Genomic DNA, 21,698 nt, shown 5'->3' on the forward strand with positions numbered 1-21,698 from the left:
TAGTTGATAAGGAATCCAACAGCTGGTGCATAAACCTGGAGTTGGTCACACAAGCGTCTTGTCACCTGTGAACTTTCCTTTCTTCTAATAAGGGAAAATGCGTGACCTCGGACGCTCAGAATCGCACCACCATGTGCTTAGAATATAAATCACTCGCCCCAAAAACAGTTGCATGAACCATTCGCATCCAAAACTGCGCGTCTTATCACGAGAGACATTTGAATGGTCACATGTTGCATATTCAAGGGTCTTTGGTAACGCGAAGAAACAAAATATCGATATAATAGGGCCAAAAACACATATATTCCGTGTCTTGACTAAATGCTATATTTCCCTCTGAACAACAACCATCATTTCTGCAGACCTGATAGTGTTGCACAGCTATTCAGTCCTCAAAGCGCCGCTGTTGGACTTCAATGAAGTGCTCAAAGCAAAGTGAAGAAGAAAAATTTGCAAATCTGACTGAAGCCCTTTTCTTACATTCAACGTCGCTTCTACTGCCTACGAAGTTGAGATACCAATATCACCTTTTGAAAGTGTAATCAGTATGGTGTTTGGTATCGGACTGCTTGAATGCAGAAGTGATGTTAAACGATGAAAAAGTGGTTTTAGTTAGATGTACGCTGTTCCAGTCTGCTTTGAGCCCTTGATTGAAATCCCACACTTGCACTTTCAAGGTGGCTTAGCTGTACAAAATTATCTCTTCAGTGGAAAGAGTTCTTTGTTCATACAGTAAAATTATTTTAAGCAGAGGGAAATAAGTAGGTAACGACACTGAAATACGAGGGCTATCCACAAAGTACATTACGTTTTGGAATTAAAAATAAATAAAATATTGGAAAATTTATTTTATTATATACAGATGAAAGCCACACTTAAATACTACTTTTCTACATAGTTGCCATTTAAATTAAGGCACTTATCGTAGCGATGGACGAGCTTGGAAATTCCTTCGTCGTAAAATTCGGGCTGTAGGGACGAAGTAAACGGCGGTAACGTCAGGAATACTGCTGTCATACATGAGTGGCTAGAGTGAGCTTCAAATGATTCAAATGGCTCTAAGCACTATGGGACTTAACGTCTGAGGTCATGTCCCCTAGACTTAGAACTACTTAAGCCTAACTAAGCTAAGGACATCAGACACATCCATGCCCGACACAGGATTCGAACCTACGACAGTAGCAGCAGCGCCGTTCCGGACTGAAGCGCCTAGAACCGCTCGACCACAGCGGCCGGCGCAGTGAGTTTCTGCACAATAATTGCCTCGATTACCCAGAAGAGTATTTGCGGAGAGCAAACTGACCATTCCAGCAAATACAAAACAAATGTGGGGAACTTTTGAAAAGCTACGAAGGCGTATGTAGCAGCTCTTTCTATGCATACTCCAAGTTTCATCGAGTAATGTTACTTGGTAGTGATTCACTACACGAAAATCACTTTCGTCCTTTAGTTTTGCACACCAATGTGTTAATTAAAAACATTAACGCTTTCTCTAAAAAATAATTGTTTTGGATGTCATAACTCTCTCCCGCCCCTCTCACCCTCACACACAACCACCGACTCTCTATTCGAGCGGCGTCTGATGCGAAGGATTCAAACCATTATACACTGACTGATCCCTTCGTAGGCCAACGCAACTACTTTCAAGAATTCAAAAAGACACCTACAAATCTTTTCCTTAGCTTTTGGAAGGCGAAGAAATAACATGTGTCCAGAGTTGGACGGTAAAGCTGATGCACAAATGTCTCGATTACAAAGTCTTAAAATAAATGGCTCTAAGCACTGTGGGACATAACATCTGTCATCAGTCCCCTAGACTTAGAACTACTTAAACCTAACTAACCTAAGCACATCGCACACATCCATGCCCGAGGCAGGATTCGAACCTGCGACCGCAGCACCAGCGCGGTTCCGGACTGAAGACCCTAGAACCGCTCGGCCACAGCGGCCGACCCAAATGTTTATGTTTTGCCCACTTAGAGAGTAGGCACCGTTCGGCCTAGAACATAATTCTATGCAGTCCCACATTCTCGTATACATTTTCGATGTCTGTAAATTTGGTTAATCCTGACTACCTTCGCCGGCAGTGATTATGACAAAGGCAGTAAAAGCACTATTCTGCCCTCATTCCTTGCTCTCTAAACTTCTGTTGCAAGACTACCGGCATCATACGAAAACACACATATACAAGGTGATTATAATTAAATTTTCAAAACGCTGTAGAAATAACACCATTGGTCAGATGACTTCAAATTGCAACTGAACATTATCAGAGAAGGGGGGAAACGTATGGCAGAAGAAAAGAATAATGTGAAAATTGATCAATAGATGGCACTGTATGTGTCAGGATACGTAAATGAAAACACTTGTCATGCGCACGATCCATTGAAGTTGGTATAAACATGCCGGGTACACGGATTTTCCTCCTTTCGCGTCTGCGGTGTTCGCCATGACTTTCTCAATGCAGGATCGCACTCTGCTTGTAAAGCCGTATTACAAGAATGATTACTATGCACAAGTCGCTCTGCAGAAGTTCTGGACACTGAAGGGTTTGAAAAAACACATGGGTCTGGAGAAAATGATTAGGAAATTCGAAAAGACAGGTTCTTTTGGTGTGCGACCTGGTAGAGGGAGGAAACGAATTGATTCGATGTCTGTGGAAGCAGTGACCACAGCAATACTGGGGCAGACGAGTGGTGGTGTACAAACGTGTAGTGCACGGAGAATTGCCCGAACATTGGACATACCTGTGAGCACGGTGCGTAAAATCATTCGAAACATCCTTCTTTGCTATCCATTCAAAATTACCCATGTGCACAAGTTGCTTCCTGTTGACCTGCCAGCAAGCGAGTCCTTTGCTTTAGAATTTCTTGCTCGCATGGAAGTGGACAATGAATGGCCGTGGAAGATTTTGTGTACAGACGAGGCCCACTTCCACCTGGCAGGATATGTCAATACGCAGAATTGTCGAATATGCGCAACGGAAAATCCACACGCAAATCAACCAGTACCACTTCATCCTGAAATGCTTTACGGCATCATTTATCCATAAGGCCATATTTTTTCGAAGAGACAGGTGCTTCCGGTTTTGTTACCTGTATCGTCAATGCTAAGCGCAACCACATCATTCCAGCCCTCCAACAGCGTGGATGTGTGGATGGGAACATTTTTATGTAAGATGGCGCACCTCCACACATTGCAAATCCAGTTAAGCAGCTGCTGAAGCGCCATTACGGAAATGCTAGAATTATCAGCCGCCGTTTCCCTCTAGCCTGGCCGTCCCGATCACCTGATATTAGCCCTTGTGACTTCTGGCTGTGGGGCTATCTGATAAATATTGTGTTCAGTGTTCCGATTGCAAACTTAGCTGCATTGAAGGCACGCATTGCGCAACACATTCTGAACGTGACCCCGGAAACACCTCGATGTGTTGTGGAAGATGCTGTTTCTCGATTTCAACTTGTTGTTTGGCCTCAGGACAACTAAACATCGATGTGAGTGATGGTTTTTATGCGGTTTATGGCCTCAGGACAAATGAAAACAGATTTTCCCATCCGATGTGATATGATCTTGCCGTGGTGGATGGGCTTGCGTAACTAACAGTATCAAACCTGTACACTCACGAACACTGAGTAAGGCAGTTTGTTTAACGTCAAACATACATCTTAGCCGTTGTTGTATGATTCATTTGTCACTGGTAGTCGACCACTATTAAATTATGATGCTTACAGCGCCATCTATTGGTACATTTTGTAACTACTTATTTTTCTTCTGTCTTACGTTTCCCCCTTCTCCGATAATATTCTGTTACAATTTGACGTCATAATGACCAGTGGTGTTATTTCTACAGCGGTTTGAAAGTTTAACTTTAATTATAATCACCCAGTACGTGACTACCTAATCATCTATAGGTGAAATTGCTGTACTACACTTCCTTACCATTTACAGCGATGAATACCGACAGTGACGTTATAACTAACCCTGTCGAGCATGGCGGCATTTAATGGGCTACCAGCGTGCTATGGCGTTAGGAAGAGAACATTTCAAAAGAATGAGTGAAGCTCATCTTGACTGAAGCGCAAGTGGATTTGCATATCGCGACAGGACAACCTGTCAACTGAGCCGTGAGTCGTCCTGCCAGCACGCTGTTAACCGTATATACTATATGCACTGAAAAGCCAAAGAAACTGGTACACCTGCCTAATACCGCGTAGGGCCCCCGCGACACGCGCAGGAGTGCCGCAACACGACGTGGCATGGACTAGAATAATGTCTAAAGTAGTGCTGAAGGGAACTGAAACCATGCATTCTGCAGGGCTGTCCATACATCCGTAAGAGTGCACGGGGGTGGAGATCTCTTCTGAGCAGCACGTTGCAAAGGAATCCCAAATATGCTCAATAATGTTCATGTCTGGGGAGTTTGGTGGATAGCGGAAGTGTTTAAACTCAGAAGAGTGTTCCTGGAGCCACACTGTAGCAATTCTGGACGTTTGGGGTGTCACATTGTCCTGCTGGAATTGTCCACGCCCTTCGTAATGCACAATGGACATGAATGGATGCAGGTGATCAGACAGGATGTTTACGTACGTGTCACCTGTCAGAGTCGTATCTAGATGAATCAGGGGTCCCATATCACTCCAACAGCACACGCCCCATACCATTACACAGTCTCCACCAGCTACAACAGTCCCCTGCTGACATGCAGAGTCCATGGATTCACTAGTGTTTCCATACCGGTACACGTCCATCGACTCGATACAATCTGAAATGAGACTCTTCCGACCAGGCAACATGTTTCCAGACATCGACAGACCAGGCGACGCGTAATCCTTTGTATTGTGCAGTCATCAAGGGTATACAAGTGGGCCTTCGATCCAAAAGCCCATATCGATGATGTTTCGTTGAATAGTTCGCAAGCTGACACTTGTTGATGATCCAACACTGAAATCTGCAGCAGTTTGCAGAAGGGTTGCACTTCTGTCATGTTGAACGATTCTCCCTCAGCGATGTCGGAGATCTGATGTTTTATCAGATTCCTGATATTCAAGGTACACTCGTGAAATGGTCATACGGAAAAATCCCCACTACCTCGCTACCTCGGAGATGCTGTGTCTCATTGCTCGTGCGGCGACATTAAACATGACTTTCAGATTTATTTAAATCTTGATAACCTGCCATTGTAGCAGCAATAATGGACCTAGCAATGCTCCAAACAGTTGTTGTCTTCAATAGGCGTTGCCGACCGCAGTGGCATATTCTGTCTGTTCACATGTCTCCGTATTTGAATATGCATGTCTATACCACTTTCTTTGGCGCTGCAGTGTATAACACACACACACACACACACACACACATATATATATATATATATATATATATATATATATATATATCATCAGTTATCTGCTATATTAGCAGGTCCTTTGCCTCTCCATTTTCTGCGATCCATTGCTTCCTTCTTAAGGCTACTGTATGTTGTACCGTCCATCATGTCATCCAGTATCTGGAATCTCTTCCTTCCTCGCTTCCTTTTCCCTTCTACATAACCTTCTAAAACCGTTTTTATCAGTCCGTCATTCTTTCTTAATATATGCCCAATCCAATTTCTTTTTCTTTTCTTTATTACATCTAGTAACTGTCTTTTCTCTCCCACTCTTCTCAGTACCTCTTCATTTTTTACTCTGTCCATCCAACTTATTCTTTCCATCTTCCGCCATGTCCAGATCTCAAAAGCCTCCAGCCTTTCTCTGTCTTTTTTCCTCATAGTCCATGTTTCAGCGCCATATAGAAGAACACTCCATACAAGACATTTTATGAGTCTCTTTCTGAGTTCTCTGTCCAGACCGCTGCAGAAGATTCTCCTTTTCTTATAAAACGCCTCTTTTGCCATTGCTATCCTTGTTTTAATTTCTGTGGTGCACTTCCAGTTGGTGTCTATCCTGCTTCCAAGATACTTAAAATTTAGCACTTGTTCTAGTGTTTCTCCATTCAGCACAATTTTTATTTCCTTATTTCCTCCTATTGCCAATACTTTTGTTTTATTTGTGTTAATTTTCATTCCATATTTTTTTCCGTTAGTTGCAATGGTGTCCACCAAATCCTGTAATTCTTTTTCCCCTGTGGCTAGAAGGACCATGTCATCAGCAAATCTCAAGCATCCTACTCTTCTTCCTCCAATTTCTACTCCTTTGTCATCTAATGAGCATTGGTCAATCATATTTTCCAAGTACAGGTTGAAAAGAGTAGGTGATAAACAGCATCCTTGTCTTACTCCTTTCCCTAGTCTGATCCAGTTTGTACTTTCTCCTCTCACTTTAACTGAAACTTTTTGATTAAGGTATAATGAGTTTATAAGTCTTCTGGTTTTCCAGTCCACTCTCTTTTCCCTCATAATAGTCGCCAGCTTGTCCCAAACCACATTGTCAAATGCCTTTTCTAAATCGATGAAGCACATATATAGGTCTCTTCCTTTTTCAATAAACCTTTCTCCCAAGATTCGTAGGAGCCCTATTGCATCTCTGGTGCCCGTATTCCTTCTAAAGCCAAACTGCTCCTCTCCGAGATTTCCTCCATTACATTTTCAAGTCTTTTATTAATTATTCTTAACATCACTTTGGCTGCATGTGAAATGAGGCTGATAGTCCTGTGCTCGCTGCATTTCTTGGTTCCTTGTTTTTTCGGTAATGGAATCATTACTGTTGTCAAAAAGTCCTCAGGCCATTCACCACTGTCATATATTTTATTACATAACCTCAATATTTCTCTTATTCCATTGTGGTTCAAGCATTTTAGTATTTCTCCCGGTATTGTATCTGTACCTACTGCTTTGCCATTTTTCATTGCAGCAATGGCAGACTTTACTTCTTCCATTATGATGGTCGGTCCTTTCTCTTCATCACTTACACTGTTGTGTGATTCAAGTTCCAGAGTTTCTGGTTTGCTATTTGTGTCATATAGCTCTTTTATATATTCTTCCCATCTCTGGAGGACATCGTCACGATCTTTGTACACTACCTCTTCGTCTTTACTAAAAATTTCCATAGTAGCACTTCCTGCTCTGTTTTGTTCCCATGTCATAGTCTTTACTCTGTTGTATAGTAAGTCGTATCTTCCCTTCCTGTCCAGTTCTTCAATTTCATCACATTCCTCTTTTAGCCATTTTCTCCTAGCCTGCTCTGTTTCTCTTCGCAGTTCATTATTTAACCTTCGGTATATCTTTCTTGCATCTTCAGTGTTCTTGTTTTTCAATTTTCTTCTCTCCTCCATCTTGGAAATCATTTCTTGTGTGACCCATGGTTTTTTTGACCTTTTCCCTTTTACATATCCTATATTTTTCTGTCCTGCTTTAATGATTCCTTCTTTCAGCATATTCCAGTACTCGTTGGCATTATCAGGTGCTTCTTTGTCTCGTAATGTGTTTAGAAAGTCCCGAGACAGCATTTCTGTAATTTGTTCTTTGTTGGACCTTATCTTCTCTAGATCCCACTTCTTCACCATTGTCGCCTTTTTCAGTTTTTTCATTCTTATTTCTATTTCTGCCATAAGTAAGTTGTGGTCACTATTAATATCTGCACCTGGTAATGTGTGCACCTTCTTGATTCCATTCCTGTATCTTTCTTCTACCAGTATAAAATCTATTTGGTTTCTGTATTTATCCCCTGGTGATTTCCAAGTGTAGAGCCTCCTCTTATGGTTCTTGAACCATGTGTTTGCCGCTATCAGCTGCCTTTCCTTGCAGAAGTCAATTAACCATTCACCTCTGTCATTTCTCTTTCCAAGACCATGACTGCCTACTATGTTTCCCTCTTTCCCTTCTCCCACAATGGCGTTCCAGTCCCCCATTACTATTTTGCAGCATTTTTTATTTTCGTCCATTATTCTCTCTATTACATTGTACGTTTCCTCTACAATTTGGTCATCATGATCTGAAGTTGGCATATACACCTGGACAATCAGTAAATCTTTTTGTGCTCCTTTCAGCCTTACACCAATAACCCGGTCATTTGCATAGTCTACATATTCCACACATTTAGCCAATTCCTTTGTCATAATCATTCCTACTCCATTAATTCCTTTTATGTCGCCTCCTGAGTAGTAGAATACATATTCATCTGACTGCAACTCTCCATGTCCATTCCATCTTACCTCAGCAACTCCTACGAGGTCCATATGATTCTTTTCCATCTCTCTTTTAAGGTTTTCTAGTTTTCCTGCTTGTAGCAGAGTTCTGACATTCCAAGTACCAATTCTCGTTTTGGTTTTTTGCCTCCTTTCAAGTTGTCCCCCCCGGAGATCCGAATGGGGGACTATTTTACCTCCGGACACTGATTTAACATGAGAGGAAGCCATTTTTTGTGCATAAAATGGAGACTGCATTATGCAGGGAAGACAATCTGCGGTGGTATTCCGTTGCCTTCCGCAGTTCTGGAGGCCGCCCCTAACATGGGATACAGACGCCTTTTGCAGCCGCCCGCTCCGGGTCAGACGCTGCATGAGAAGTATAGGTTGGAAAATGAAAGACCCCTAGCCCTCGAAACCTAATAGCGTCAGGGTCGGAAAAGAAAAAGAGCTGGCCGAGGGTGGCCAGATAGGAAAGATAAATCATATATATATATATATATATATATATATATATATATATATATATATATATATATATATATATATATATATGATGTGTAGCACAACGTGGAATGGGGTGGTAGGACTGGACCAAGTGACACATCAGGCAATCACCATTGACAGTTGCACTGAGTATTTATTTGGCACATTTAAACAAGACAAATATCAAATAAAGTCATCAACACATTTTTAAAATTACCACACATCTTTAAATTTACCATTTAGATGATAGCAAGTTACTTCAAAATTCAAACATTCATAAACCACGGCACTTATAGCCTATTACACTTTTAGCGAAATGAGTAAAAAATTATTTACTCAAAAACTATGATCAACCTGAAGAACAATTTACTAAAATTTAACGAGAAAATATAGTATTTCATTACTGAAGTGATTGGTATTACTAAAGTAATTCAGAGTACAGAGTACAGAGATTTGTTCTCATTTTCAATTTACCTTGTGTTAAAGACTCAAATGAATAAGTTGTGAAATTCTTCCTTAACTTCCGTGTGTGTTGACCAAGTTTTTGCGTGTAGATGTCATTACATATGAATTCAAGCACCTCGTCTTTTGATCTCAACACTCTGAGATCACCGTGAATCGAAGAGTGCCCTATGTCTGTCTAGCTACCGACAGTAGATAATGAAAGTCGATCAATATACGTCCAGTGTATGTCTAGTACCATGCTAAATCGACACACCCATCTTTTCTTCTCCTCCATAGATCTGGTAACCTATCAGAAGACACCATTAAGCAATGCCTTCTTCCTGATGAAGTTATTAACAAAACAAAAAAGACACGTGAATGATATGCATAATGAGATACAAGGAGCTACAAGCATAATACAGAAACAATAGAAATGTTAAACAATCTTCTTAAAAGTATCATTGACTGGTTTTCTGCTAATAGTCCCACCCTCAATTTTAAAAAGACACAATATATTCAATTCTCCACATCTAGGGGTACTACACCGACAATAAGTGTAACACATGGTAGGGAAATAATAAATGAGGTGGAAGCTTCAAAGTTTTTAGGAGTCCGTATTGATGAGAATTTAAACAAAAAAAACACATTTGAGGACCCTAAAACTAGCCACATTTACAGTTAGAATCATTGCAAACCTTGGAGAGAGCCAAATCAGTAATTTGAAATATTTTGCAAAATTTCATTCAATTATATCGTATGAAATAATGTTCTGGGTTGGTTCAATTTAAGAAAGAAACTCTGCATACCTCAAAAACGTGCTGTAATAATGATATGTGGTGTTCACCCATGATCATCTTGTACACATCCCTTTAAGGAGTTGGACATTCTGTTTACTGCTTCACACTATATTTATTCCCTAATGAAATTTTTTTGTGAATAGTTCACTGCAGTTCAGAAGGAACAATTACATAATGTACATAATTACAATACCAGAAGGAAAATTACGTTATTACTCCATAGTAAGGTTCTCGTTAGCACAAAAGGGGGTACACAATTCTGCAACTAAAATTTTATCACTTGCCCAGGCTGTTAAACCTCTGAGAGACAGCAAAGTAAAATTTGAAAACAAACCAAAAACTTTTCTCCTTGACAACTCCTTTTACTCTGTACAAGAATTATATTATTGTAATGTGTAAAATGTGGTGGGTAGGAATTACTAAAAAGATACTTATAAATGTTCAGCATTTAGCCATATTTTACAAATTAATTTGCGTTGTGAATGTGAAATGACACATTCCTCGTCATTACGTTTTATAGTGCAAAATGATCCATGAAACATGAAATTAACATCAACCTAGAAAATATACAGGGAGCGAAGCCTGGAAGAGAAAGATTTGTGCAGAAAATATCGAGCAGATAAAGGACGGGAACACTAGCCGTTACAGAACTAGCAAAGAAATACCAGCTTGCTTTAAGATATAGTTGGCTTGATGAGTTGGTTAATTTCATAACGTTAAACAAGATCTTTTCTCAGACTCATTGTAGGCCACACAAAGTATAATTTTTTAAGTGCTGATGTGTGTGTGGTAGTGAATCATGATCGGCAGCAACATCCGTGCACTGCACGTCGTGCAGATCATCGACTTTACATTGAATATTCGCACATAAATACCTTTCAGCTGCTTTGCCTGGAACACCTTGTGTCCGAATTAAATTAAAAACAGTTCCCCTTCCCTAGTTCTGACCAAGGTTTTTGTGGGGTCCTGCCCACTCATCTCTTGTAGGGTGCCTAAAAGATGCTTTCTCGGGTAACTATACAACAATTCAAACAAATCACTTTAATGGTTTTTATTACATTAAAGAAGACTGACAACCCTTAACTTTGGTTTACAATGGTGTCCCAAGCGATAGGTGACCTGTAAATAATCAGTGTCTTTCGCTATGTACAATGTCCATGCAAGTAATGGATATGGACCACTAATAACGGCTGTTCTGGTGCCTCTCTTATAGTCCGGGCTACTACTGTCCGTCTTCTACCGTCCAGCCGAGGCTGGCAGGAGCAGCGCTTATATTCTCTTCGGCTAGAGGCCGCTCCTGTCGTGGTGCGGTCCTAGTCAGCGAACCATTGGCTGACGTCATCTCACAGCATTCTCTGCTCTTGTGTTCTTCATCTTCGTAGCGGCTCTTGTTGTTACACAGGAACATTCCTCCCCCCCCCCCCCCCAAGCGGCGACCCATTGACATGCAGGGAGCGCGAGCACGGCGGAGGAGGATGGAGTGAGGGAGCATCGCTGGTCAGGAGCGTGTGGCTGCAGGGAACGTCAAGCTTCCGGTCGTACCCCGCCATCCGGCCTTCGCTCTGGCGGAAATGTTCCCCGGAAAACGAACAGAAGAGTACGCGTCCACCTCCTGATGCCATGAACCAGATGAAGAAGGTGGCGACTGCTGCAATGCGGTCAGGTCCAGCTCTATTGGTAGGTCGAGAGGAGGAGGCGGAGGCTCCGTCTGTATGGGGTCGTCCTGCAGTGTCGTGATGGTACCCTCTGGTGCCTGCTTTGGCCGTTCTGTCCTCTGGATCCATGAATCTGGGGGAAGAGACACTGAAAGATCATCGTGCATATGATAGAGGTGAGATTGATTTTGATGTCGGCACTGCAAGTCATCTGGGCCTGAAATAAGGTACATGCAAGTGCTAAGTCGATGGACGATCTAGCCTCGTGCACCGCCTGCTGACACTAAAAACCTTGTAAAAGACAATATCATGCGGTGCGAAATGATACTTACACCCTTCCTTTGGCGAGGGTGGAGCAGGTGGAGCAGTGCCTGATGGCGGTGGCCGTGAAGCAATTCCACCGGCGATGGTCCATCACATGGGTGCGAACAATAGGAGGCGACAAACAGTGGCAACACTTGACCCCTGGTGTGTGCTGAGCGAAGTTTGGCCATCTGCTGCTTGAAGGTTTGGACCAAACATTCTGCTTCGCCGTTTGACTGTGGGCGGAACGGTGCGCTAGTTAGATGCTGTATGCCATTGCGTTCACAGAATGTTTCAAATTCATTCAGGGCAGTAGTAGCCGACCGAGACAGACGCAGCAACAGGGAAGTAACCGCTTTTATGACATTTACGAGTTCCTAACCAGGAGCGAATTTTATTATATCATCAGTGTGCGTTAATAGTTTGGTTTCTTGAGTTTCTGCGTGTGAATTTAATATCTAATAGCCACAGTTCTCGCGTTTTCGTTTGCGTCGGAAAGTAAACCGATTTTGTGACATATTACAAATTCATAATCAAGGGCGAATTACTTAGTTTCACCTGAGTGCTTCGGTAGTTAGGTTTTTGAATATCTGCGTATTATTAGACACAGTTTACTGCTCGACAACAATATCACTGCCTCCTGCAGCGCTCAACAATCGACTCCTGTCTGCTATCGACCTGGGTGTCGGATACTAATATCTATGTTCGTGGGATCATGGATCCCTTACATCCCCGCCCTAAGACCTTCTTTGTAGCCACAGGCCAAAAAGAATCATAGCAAAAAATTGTCACACAGCATATAAATGAAAATGAGGAACATTAAATTCTGGTTCACATACTGAAAGTTACAACATATCACAAATAATACCCTATTGACTCCGGTAGCAAACTGCCCCTACAGAAACATCATATAATATCAATATTTTTACAAACTTTGTCTTACATTCATTTACCAAAAATCTTCACTTTCAAAGGTTTGTATGGGCCATTAACTACATACTTGTTACTGGTTAATCTACAGCAAAGACAAGAAAAAAATCTAGTCGAATGCCAGCTACCCTTTTCATATGCCGTCCTTTCAACAGGGTTCCTGCCGTCCATACTACTATCGCTCTAAATTATAACTCACTTGGTCAACACACACGGAAGTTAAGGAAGAATTTCACAACTTATTGATTTGAGTCTTTAACACAAGCTAAATTGAAAATGAGAACAAAATATAGTATTTATACCTTGACTTATGTACTTATTTTACAATTCCTCATACCTCTATAAATTGATTCAATAAACTTAATTGCTCCATTATTGCACTAAATATGTCTTACATAACTATTTGCATCGCTATAACTAATGTGCTCGCCCAATAAAAATTTTTACATTACTGATCATTTCATTTTTCCAAACATTTATACTGCCATATGTGAATTGTTATCACTTAATGCTAAGATGAGAGGTACAATATTTCCTGTTATATTGACATTTATCCAAATCTGCTGTATGGATATTTATTATTCATTACACAGTATCAGAATTCTGCTTCTAAAGCTCGACCTAAGTATAACCATAATTGACTCTGATGTTGCTTGTGTGCTAAATGACATTCTTCAAATATCTCATATTCAATACACCACATTACATATAACTCCCTCAACTTAGCAGAAACTTCAACTGCAAATATGCACTTATTTTACAATTCCTCATACCTCTACAGATTGATTCAATAATCTTAAATGCTCCATTATTGCACTAAATATGTCTTACATAACTATTTGCATCGCTATAACTAATGCTAAGATGCTCCAACCTACATCAACCCTCCATATTCGCTGCAATAGCTACATAAAAATACTACTCCAGGCTCCTTGGCCTCTCTGTACATCATATTTCACATCAATTATTCACATAAGTATCTTATCATGTATTTGTTTCTTTATATGCCTTCCTATTTACAGGATGATACATTACTTTGATTCTCTTACAATTTCTTTACCTTTTCATGCCTCATAAAACAACTCTATAAGATTACACAAACTCTTGTTTGACCAATTACCTTCCCACAACATTTTATAAACATTGGCTTTCTGATCTTGTTCTCATTTTATTACTTCTGGCACTCCTGCATCTGTTTGCGACTATATGTTCCACAGCCTCCTCCAATTTCACTTGCCTATTTCCCAATTTACCAATATAAACTTGGCACTGCTGTTGTATTTATACCATGTCTTTAATCTGTTGGTGTTGATGTGTTTCAATTTTTACATTCTCCCTTCCAATTCAGTTTTGATGCCTCGACATCTACTTCAGCTTTTCCAATTATCTCTGCCTTCATATTGTTTATCTCTTCTCGGAGTCGATCTACCTTCACATGCAGCTTGTCACTCGCTCCTTAAGAGGTATTCTTATCTGTTCCTGGAATTCCTGCAGTCCTTTCCTTAAATTTTCTTGGTTTTCTTGGGAAATCTCTGCTATACTTTTCTAGATTTCTTTGTTTTATTTCTTGATTTCTTCATTTCCTCTGGACATCTCTTCTGTATGCTTGTTGATTTCTTCATTTCCTTTCTTGATTTCGTCATTTCCTTTCTTGATGTCATCGTTTCTTTTGGACATCTTTTCTATATACTGGTTGATTATTGGAGCATCTTGAATATTATTGACTGCGATTCTCCATCCTCTATACTCAGTTCATTTCTAATTGGTTTTACTGGTGTCTCAGGGTAACTGGATGAATGCCCCAATGGGCTGTCCACTGACATTCCACTACTACCAATTTCATACTCATCCTTGTCCTCCTGCCCTGTCTCCATTTTTCTAACTACCTCCTCCACAACCTTTTCTTTCAGTTCAGGATCCATTCTCAACTATTCACTATGCACAGACAAGAAAAATAAAATAACCTCCTACTAACCCAAACACTCACTAATTAGCTAATAATTAAATAATCCTTCACTTTATTAGGTTAACCCAGATTGGCAAAACAGGCCTCTCCATTGAAAACCATAAATTACACAAGCCTACCCAGATCAAACATCAATGACCGCATTTATACACTAACTCTTGAAGTAATATACATGCAACAGCTTAGAAGACATATAAACATGTAATTTACAATAAATAATCCAAATGAGACACTATTCTGTGCTATACAGCATGAAAAACCCACATATTAGCATACCATGCTTCAGAGTACAATTCGCAAAAAAAGTAAAAAAATATTGTTTTTATGTCTTTTTGCAATTGCCAAATTTAATTTGAAGTTCCTTCAGCACTCTGAAGACAGTGCAATATTAATTAATTTCGCGCCAGCAAAATCGTCTTCACTCACCCCTAGACACTCGTCGAAGTTGCAATGTTTTGACATTTAAAGTCGCGCTACTAGTCGTGTTGGCGTTGGCTCCTCTGGTGCGGCGACTGTCAGGCGATGCATTGCTGTAGCTGAGTGTGGTGCCGTGTGCACTGCTAAGTCCGTGGCGAATCGTGCTGACACAGTCTCGTAGTTCGGCGGTTTGGCGGTGGGATGTAGTTGCTCTCACGTATTTCGCTGATCGGCGGGTAGGTGTTGCAGACGTCTTATACTACGGAGGTTCGCCACTAGATGTCGAACTCCACATCGTCGTTGTTTCTACTTTAGCCACTTGGCTCTACTATTTTCTACTAACACACAAATTCTGAGGCAGTTGCCACCTTCGCCTTACACGTTTCATTACAGTTATATCTTTTATTGGTTGCTGATTTTAAGTACTTTGTCACATGCAATGATGATGGTTAACATTCACAACAATCCCCACTGCAATCCATGGTTGTTGCTGGCCGACGCAGTTGACGTGAAACACATACTTCGGCACTTGTCACTTTTGGTTTTATATCACTTGTGAATAGGTATTGATGAGGGTCAACCCCACGACGATCAGGGGGATGCGCTCATTTGTCACACTCTGGTGAATTTATCCTTTACTACTCACTCAGCACATCTGCCATTGACACCATACTCAGCTCGACCACCATTCTTGCCCATCTTCCCAGCACTGCTGCTCACTTGACAACAATCTCACTGCCTCCTGCAGTGCTCAACAATCGACTCCCATCTGCTATCGACCTGGGTGTCGGATACTGAAATCTATGTTCATGGGATCACAGATCCCTTACAAGTTCCTGCATTTTCGTCAGGGTCTGCAGAAGATTTGCGCACCGCAAGTCGATAGTCGTTTGTTTGCTTGTTTTGGAAACTAGTGACCGCTTGTTGGCATTAGTCAGGCAGTCAGTCAGGCAGTAGAAGCCGACCGAGACAGACGCAGCAACAGGAAAGTAACCGCTTTTGTGACATTTATGAGTTCCTAACCAGGAGCGAATTTTATTATATCATTTGTGTACTTTAATAGTCTAGTTTCTTGAGTTTCTGAGTGTAAATTTAATATCTAACAGCCACAGTTCTCGGGTTTTCGTTTGCATCGGAAAGTAAACCGATATTGTGACATATTACAAGTTCCTAACCAGGGTCGAATTACTTAGTTTCACCTGAGTGCTCTGGCAGCTAGGTTTCTGAATATCTGCGTATTATTAGACAGTTCCTGCGTTTTCATTAGGGTCTACAGTAGAGTTGCGCTGCACGTGCTGATAGTCCATTTATCTGCATAGTTCAGTTTTCCATAGTCTTTAGCATGGACAACTGTTGTGTGCGGATGCGAGCCGAGTTGGTGAAACTTCGCTCTAAGCTTCAGGCTGTGATGGCTTCAGTTACACAGCTTGAGGTTGCAGTGGATGGGCACCACTGTTGTGGGCCGGCCGTGGGGATCGAACGGACGTCCAGCAACTCCGCGTCCTCTGATCGGTCCTCACCAGTGGCCAACACAGTTACTGCTCGCACTGAGGTTGACCCCACACCTGTGGTCGAGTGGGAGGTCGCCCCGGTGCGAATCAGGCGGCGAAAGGCTTCCCAGCCGGCCACACATAAGGCCTCCCTGGTTTTTCTGACAAACAGGGTCCAGTTGCTGTCTGTGGCTGACACTGTCGCTGAGCCAAATGCTGTCGCCTGTCTTGTTTCAGAGGAAACCACTCAGCCTGCAAGATCTGGAGAATCGCAGAGGGTAGGATTATTGGTAGTTGGGAGCTGCAACGTTGGGCGCGTTATGGGGCCCTTAGGGACTTGGCTGATAAGAAGGGAAAGAAAACCAATGTGCACTCCGTGTACATACTGGGTGGAGTCATTCCAGATGTGGAAAGGGTCCTCCCGGATGCCATGAAGAGCACAGGGTGCAGCCAACTGTAGGTGGTGGCTCACGTTGGTACCAATGATGTGTCACTTTGGATCAGAAGAGATTCTCTCTGGTTTCGAGCGCCTAACAGAAGTGGTAAATGCCGCCAGTCTTGCTTGCAAGTTGAAAGCAGAGGTGACCATTTGCAGCATAGTCGACAGGACCGATTGCGAACCTCTGATACAGAGCCGAGAGGAGGGTCTGAATCAGAAGCACAGACGGTTCTCCAACCGTGTAGGCTGCAGGCTGCTGCGCCAAAGGATGGTTGGGTTTCGGGTTCCGCTGAATAGGTCAGGTGTTCACTATACGCAGGAGGCGGCTACACGGGTAGCAAGGGCTGTGTGGCATGGATTGGGAGGTGTTTTAGGTTAGACGGTCTCGGGAAAACACAAGAAGGGCTTCAGTCACATAGGGTGCACGCCAAACACAGGAAGAACGTAGATACAGGAACCATTGGTATAAACGTTGTAAATTGTCGTAGCTGTGTTGGCAACGTACCAGAGCTCCAAGCGCTAATAGAAAGCACTGATGCTCAAATCGTTGTTGTTGTTGTTGTGGTCTTCAGTCCTGAGACTGGTTTGATGCAGCTCTCCATGCTACTCTATCCTGTGCAAGCTTCTTCATCTCCCAGTAACTACTGGAACCTACATCCTTCTGAATGTGCTTAGTGTATTCATCTCTTGGTCTCACTCTACGATTTTTACCCTCCACGCTGCCCTCCAATACTAAATTGGTGATCGCTTGATGCCTCAGAACATGTCCTACCAACCGATCCCTTCTTCTAGTCAAGTTGTGTCACAAATTTCTCTTCTCCCCAATCCTATTCGATACCTCCTCATTAGTTATGTGATATACCCATCTAATCTTCAGCATTCTTCTGTAGCACCACATTTCGAAAGCTTCTATTCTCTTCTTGTCCAAACTATTTATCTTCCATGTTTCACTTCCATACATGGCTACACTCCATACAAATACTTTCAGAAACGACTTCCTGACACTTAAATCTATACTCGATGTCAACAAATTTCTCTTCTTCAGAAACGCTTTCCTTGCCATTGCTAATCTACATTTTATATCCTCTCTACTTCGACCATCATCAGTTATTTTGCTCCCCAAATAGCAAAACTCCTTTACTACTTTAAGTGTCTCATTTCCTAATCTAATTCCCTCACCATCACCCGATTTAATTCGACTACATTCCATTATCCTCGTTTTGCTTTTGTTGATGTTCATCTTATATCCTCCTTTCAAGACACTATCCATTCCGTTCAATTGCTCTTCCAAGTCCTTTGCTGTCTCTGACAGAATTACAATGTCATCAGCAAACCTCAAAGTTTTTATTTCTTCTCCATGGATTTTAATACCTACTCCGAATTTTTCTTTTGTTTCCTTCACTGCTTGCTCAATATACAGATTGAATAACATCGGGGAGAGGCTACAGCCCTGCCTCACTCCCTTCCCAACCACTGCTTCCCTTTCGTGTCCCTCGACTCTTATAACTGCCATCTGGTTTCTGTACAAATTGTAAATAGCCATTCTCTCCCTGTATTTTACCCCTGCCACCTTCAGAATATGAAAGAGAGTATTCCAGCCAACATTGTCAAAAGCTTTCTCTAAGTCTACAATTGCTAGAAACGTAGGTTTGCCTTTCCTTAATCTAGCTTCTAAGATAAGTCGTAGGGTCAGTATTGCCTCACGTGTTCCAATATTTCTACGGAATCCAAACTGATCTTCGCCGAGGTCGGCTTCTACTAGTCTTTCCATTCGTCTGTAAAGAATTCGCGTTAGTATTTTGCAGCCGTGACTTATTAAACTGATAGTTCGGTAATTTTCACATCTGTCAACACCTGCTTTCTTTCGGATTGGAATTATTATATTCTTCTTGAAGTCTGAGGGTATTTCGTCTGTCTCATATATCTTGCTCACCAGATGGTAGAGTTTTGTCAGGACTGGCTCTCCCAAGGCTGTCAGTAGTTCTAACGGAATGTTGTCTACTCCCGGGGCCTTGTTTCGACTCAGGTCTTTCAGTGCTCGGTCAAACTCTTCACGCAGTATCATATCTCCCATTTCATCTTCATCTACATCCTCTTCCATTTCCATAATATTGTCCTCAAGTACATCGCCCTTGTATAGACCCTCTATATACTCCTTCCACCTTTCTGCTTTCCCTTCTTTGCTTAGAACTGGGTTTCCTTCTGAGCTCTTGATATTCATACAAGTGGTTCTCTTTTCTCCAAAGGTCTGTTTAATTTTCCTGTAGGCAGTATCTATCTTACCCCTTGTGAGACAAGCCTCTACCTACTTACATTTGTCCTCTAGCCATCCCTGCTTAGAAATGGCACTGAAAGCTGGCTAAAGCCGGATATAAGCTCAGCCGAAATTTTTGCGAAGAATCTAACGGTGTTCCGAAAGGATAGGATAAACACGGTTGGCGGTGGCATGTTTGTTGCTGTTAGAAGTGGTTTAACTTGTCGCGAAATTGAAGTAGATACTTCCTGTGAGTTAGTATGGGCAGAGACCATTGTTGGCAACCGGAATAAAATAATAATTGGATCCTTTTACCGACCTCGCAATTCAGATGATACAGTTGCTGAAAGATTCAAAGAAAACTTGAGTTTCATTTCAAACACGTACCCGGCTCACACGATAATAGTTGGTGGTGACTTTAATTTACAATTGATATGTTGGCGAAGATACGTGTTTAATTCCAGAGGTACGCATAAAATATCATCTGAAATTGTGCTAAACGCCTTCTCTGAAAATTATTTTGAGCAGTTGGTTCATGAGCCCACGCGAATAGTAAACGGTTGTGAAAACACACTTGACCAGTTAGCGACAAATAATCCTGAGTTAATAACGAGCATCAAAGCCGATACAGGGATTAGTGAACACAGGGTTGTCATAGCGAGAATGAATATTGTAACCCCCAAATCCTCCAAAAATAAGCGAAAAATACACCTATTCAAAAAAGCAGATAAAAGTTCACTTGACGCTTTCCTGACAGACAATCCCCACTCATTCCAAATTAATAATATAAATGTAGACCAGATGTGGCTTGAATTCAAAGAAATAGTATCGGCAGCAATTGAGAGATTTATACCAAATAACGATGGAGCTGATCCTCCTTGGTACACAAAAAGGGTTAGAACAATATTGCAGAAAAAACGAAACAAACATGCCAAATTTAAACAGACACAAAATCGCCAAGATTGGCGATCTTTTACAGTAGCTCGAAATTTAGCGCGGACTTCAATGCGAGATGCTTATAACAGTTTCCACAACGAAACTTTGTCACGAAACCTAGCCGAAAATCCAAAGAGATTCTAGTCGCATGTGAAGTATGGTATGTTAGCGGAAAGCAGATGGGACTGACGGAGTACATCGAAAAAGTTCAAAGAAGGGCAGCATGTTTTGTATTATGCTACTTGGCACTCATCTTTCCAAACAAAGGGGACATCCTTGCGACGCAAGCGATGCAATGGAGCTGCGATTTGTGCAACATTCGCTATGAATCGAATATAATAGTTCATTTTCCCTTAGACTGATTGCAGTTTTGTGACATTGCGAGGAACTGGAAAATCTCGAATGGCTAACAAATGCGACTGAAGAGGATGTACACCTCGACTGCTTATGACATGACCAAGATACCGCAACTCAAGTTTAAAAAAATTACACTTGTCCGGTCGACACTTTAGTCCTGCATCTGGTAACACACGAAACAAAGCACGCAAATTTGCAATATGGTCTTGAGGTGTACGATCTGCTACTACAGTATCATCCAAATAGCTCGAACAGTTTGGTACTTGTGCAGTCAGCTATTCCAAGTACCACTGGAAAATGGCGGGTGCGGAAGCACTTACAAAAGGCAAATGCAACTATTTAAACACTAAATGAGTATTTACTACACACACTTTTTTAAGATTCTTCATCGAGCGGTATTTGAAGATACGCGTCGTGCGAATCAGTTTTTGAAAAATAGTCTCCAGCGCTTAATTTGACCATGAGATCCTCTGGGCGTACAATGGATAAGTATCAATTACAGTTTGTGGGTTGACTGTAGACTTAAAGTCAACAAAGAGGCGAATGCGACCTGAAGGTTTGGGGAGCAAAACCAGTGGACTTGCCCATTGACTAACTGATATGGGTGCAATAGCTCCGCTATCTTGAAATTCTTTAAGTTCAGCAGCGACTTTGTCCCGTAATGCAATGGGAATAGTTCTGGCCCGGCAAATTTCGGCTGAGCATTGTTTTTCAGCGTAATATGTGCAACAAAACTAGTAGTGTTGCCTAAACCTTCAGAAAAGAGTTCCGGAAATTCTTTTAGCAAGCTAGCTACATTGTCTTTTGCATTTAATGCAGACACTGACAACACATTGTCCTGAATGTTACAGCCAAACAAATCAAATGAATCCAGAACAAATATGTTCCCACATTCGCGTGATTGTAGCACCGTAAAAGTCACTGTTCGTGTATGCGAGCGATACAGGGCAGGCAATGTACATTTTTCGCGAACGGGAGTGTCTTGTCCATTATAAGCTGTCAGTTGTGTACTAGTTTTAGACAGGTTTGGGGAGTCTAGCAGTTCATATGTGTGACGATTTAGGAATGTGACACAGGCACCCACGTCCAACTGAAATTTCACACGC

The sequence above is a fragment of the Schistocerca cancellata genome, chromosome 1, assembly GCF_023864275.1.
Source record: "Schistocerca cancellata isolate TAMUIC-IGC-003103 chromosome 1, iqSchCanc2.1, whole genome shotgun sequence".
NCBI classification, from domain to species: domain Eukaryota; kingdom Metazoa; phylum Arthropoda; class Insecta; order Orthoptera; family Acrididae; genus Schistocerca; species Schistocerca cancellata.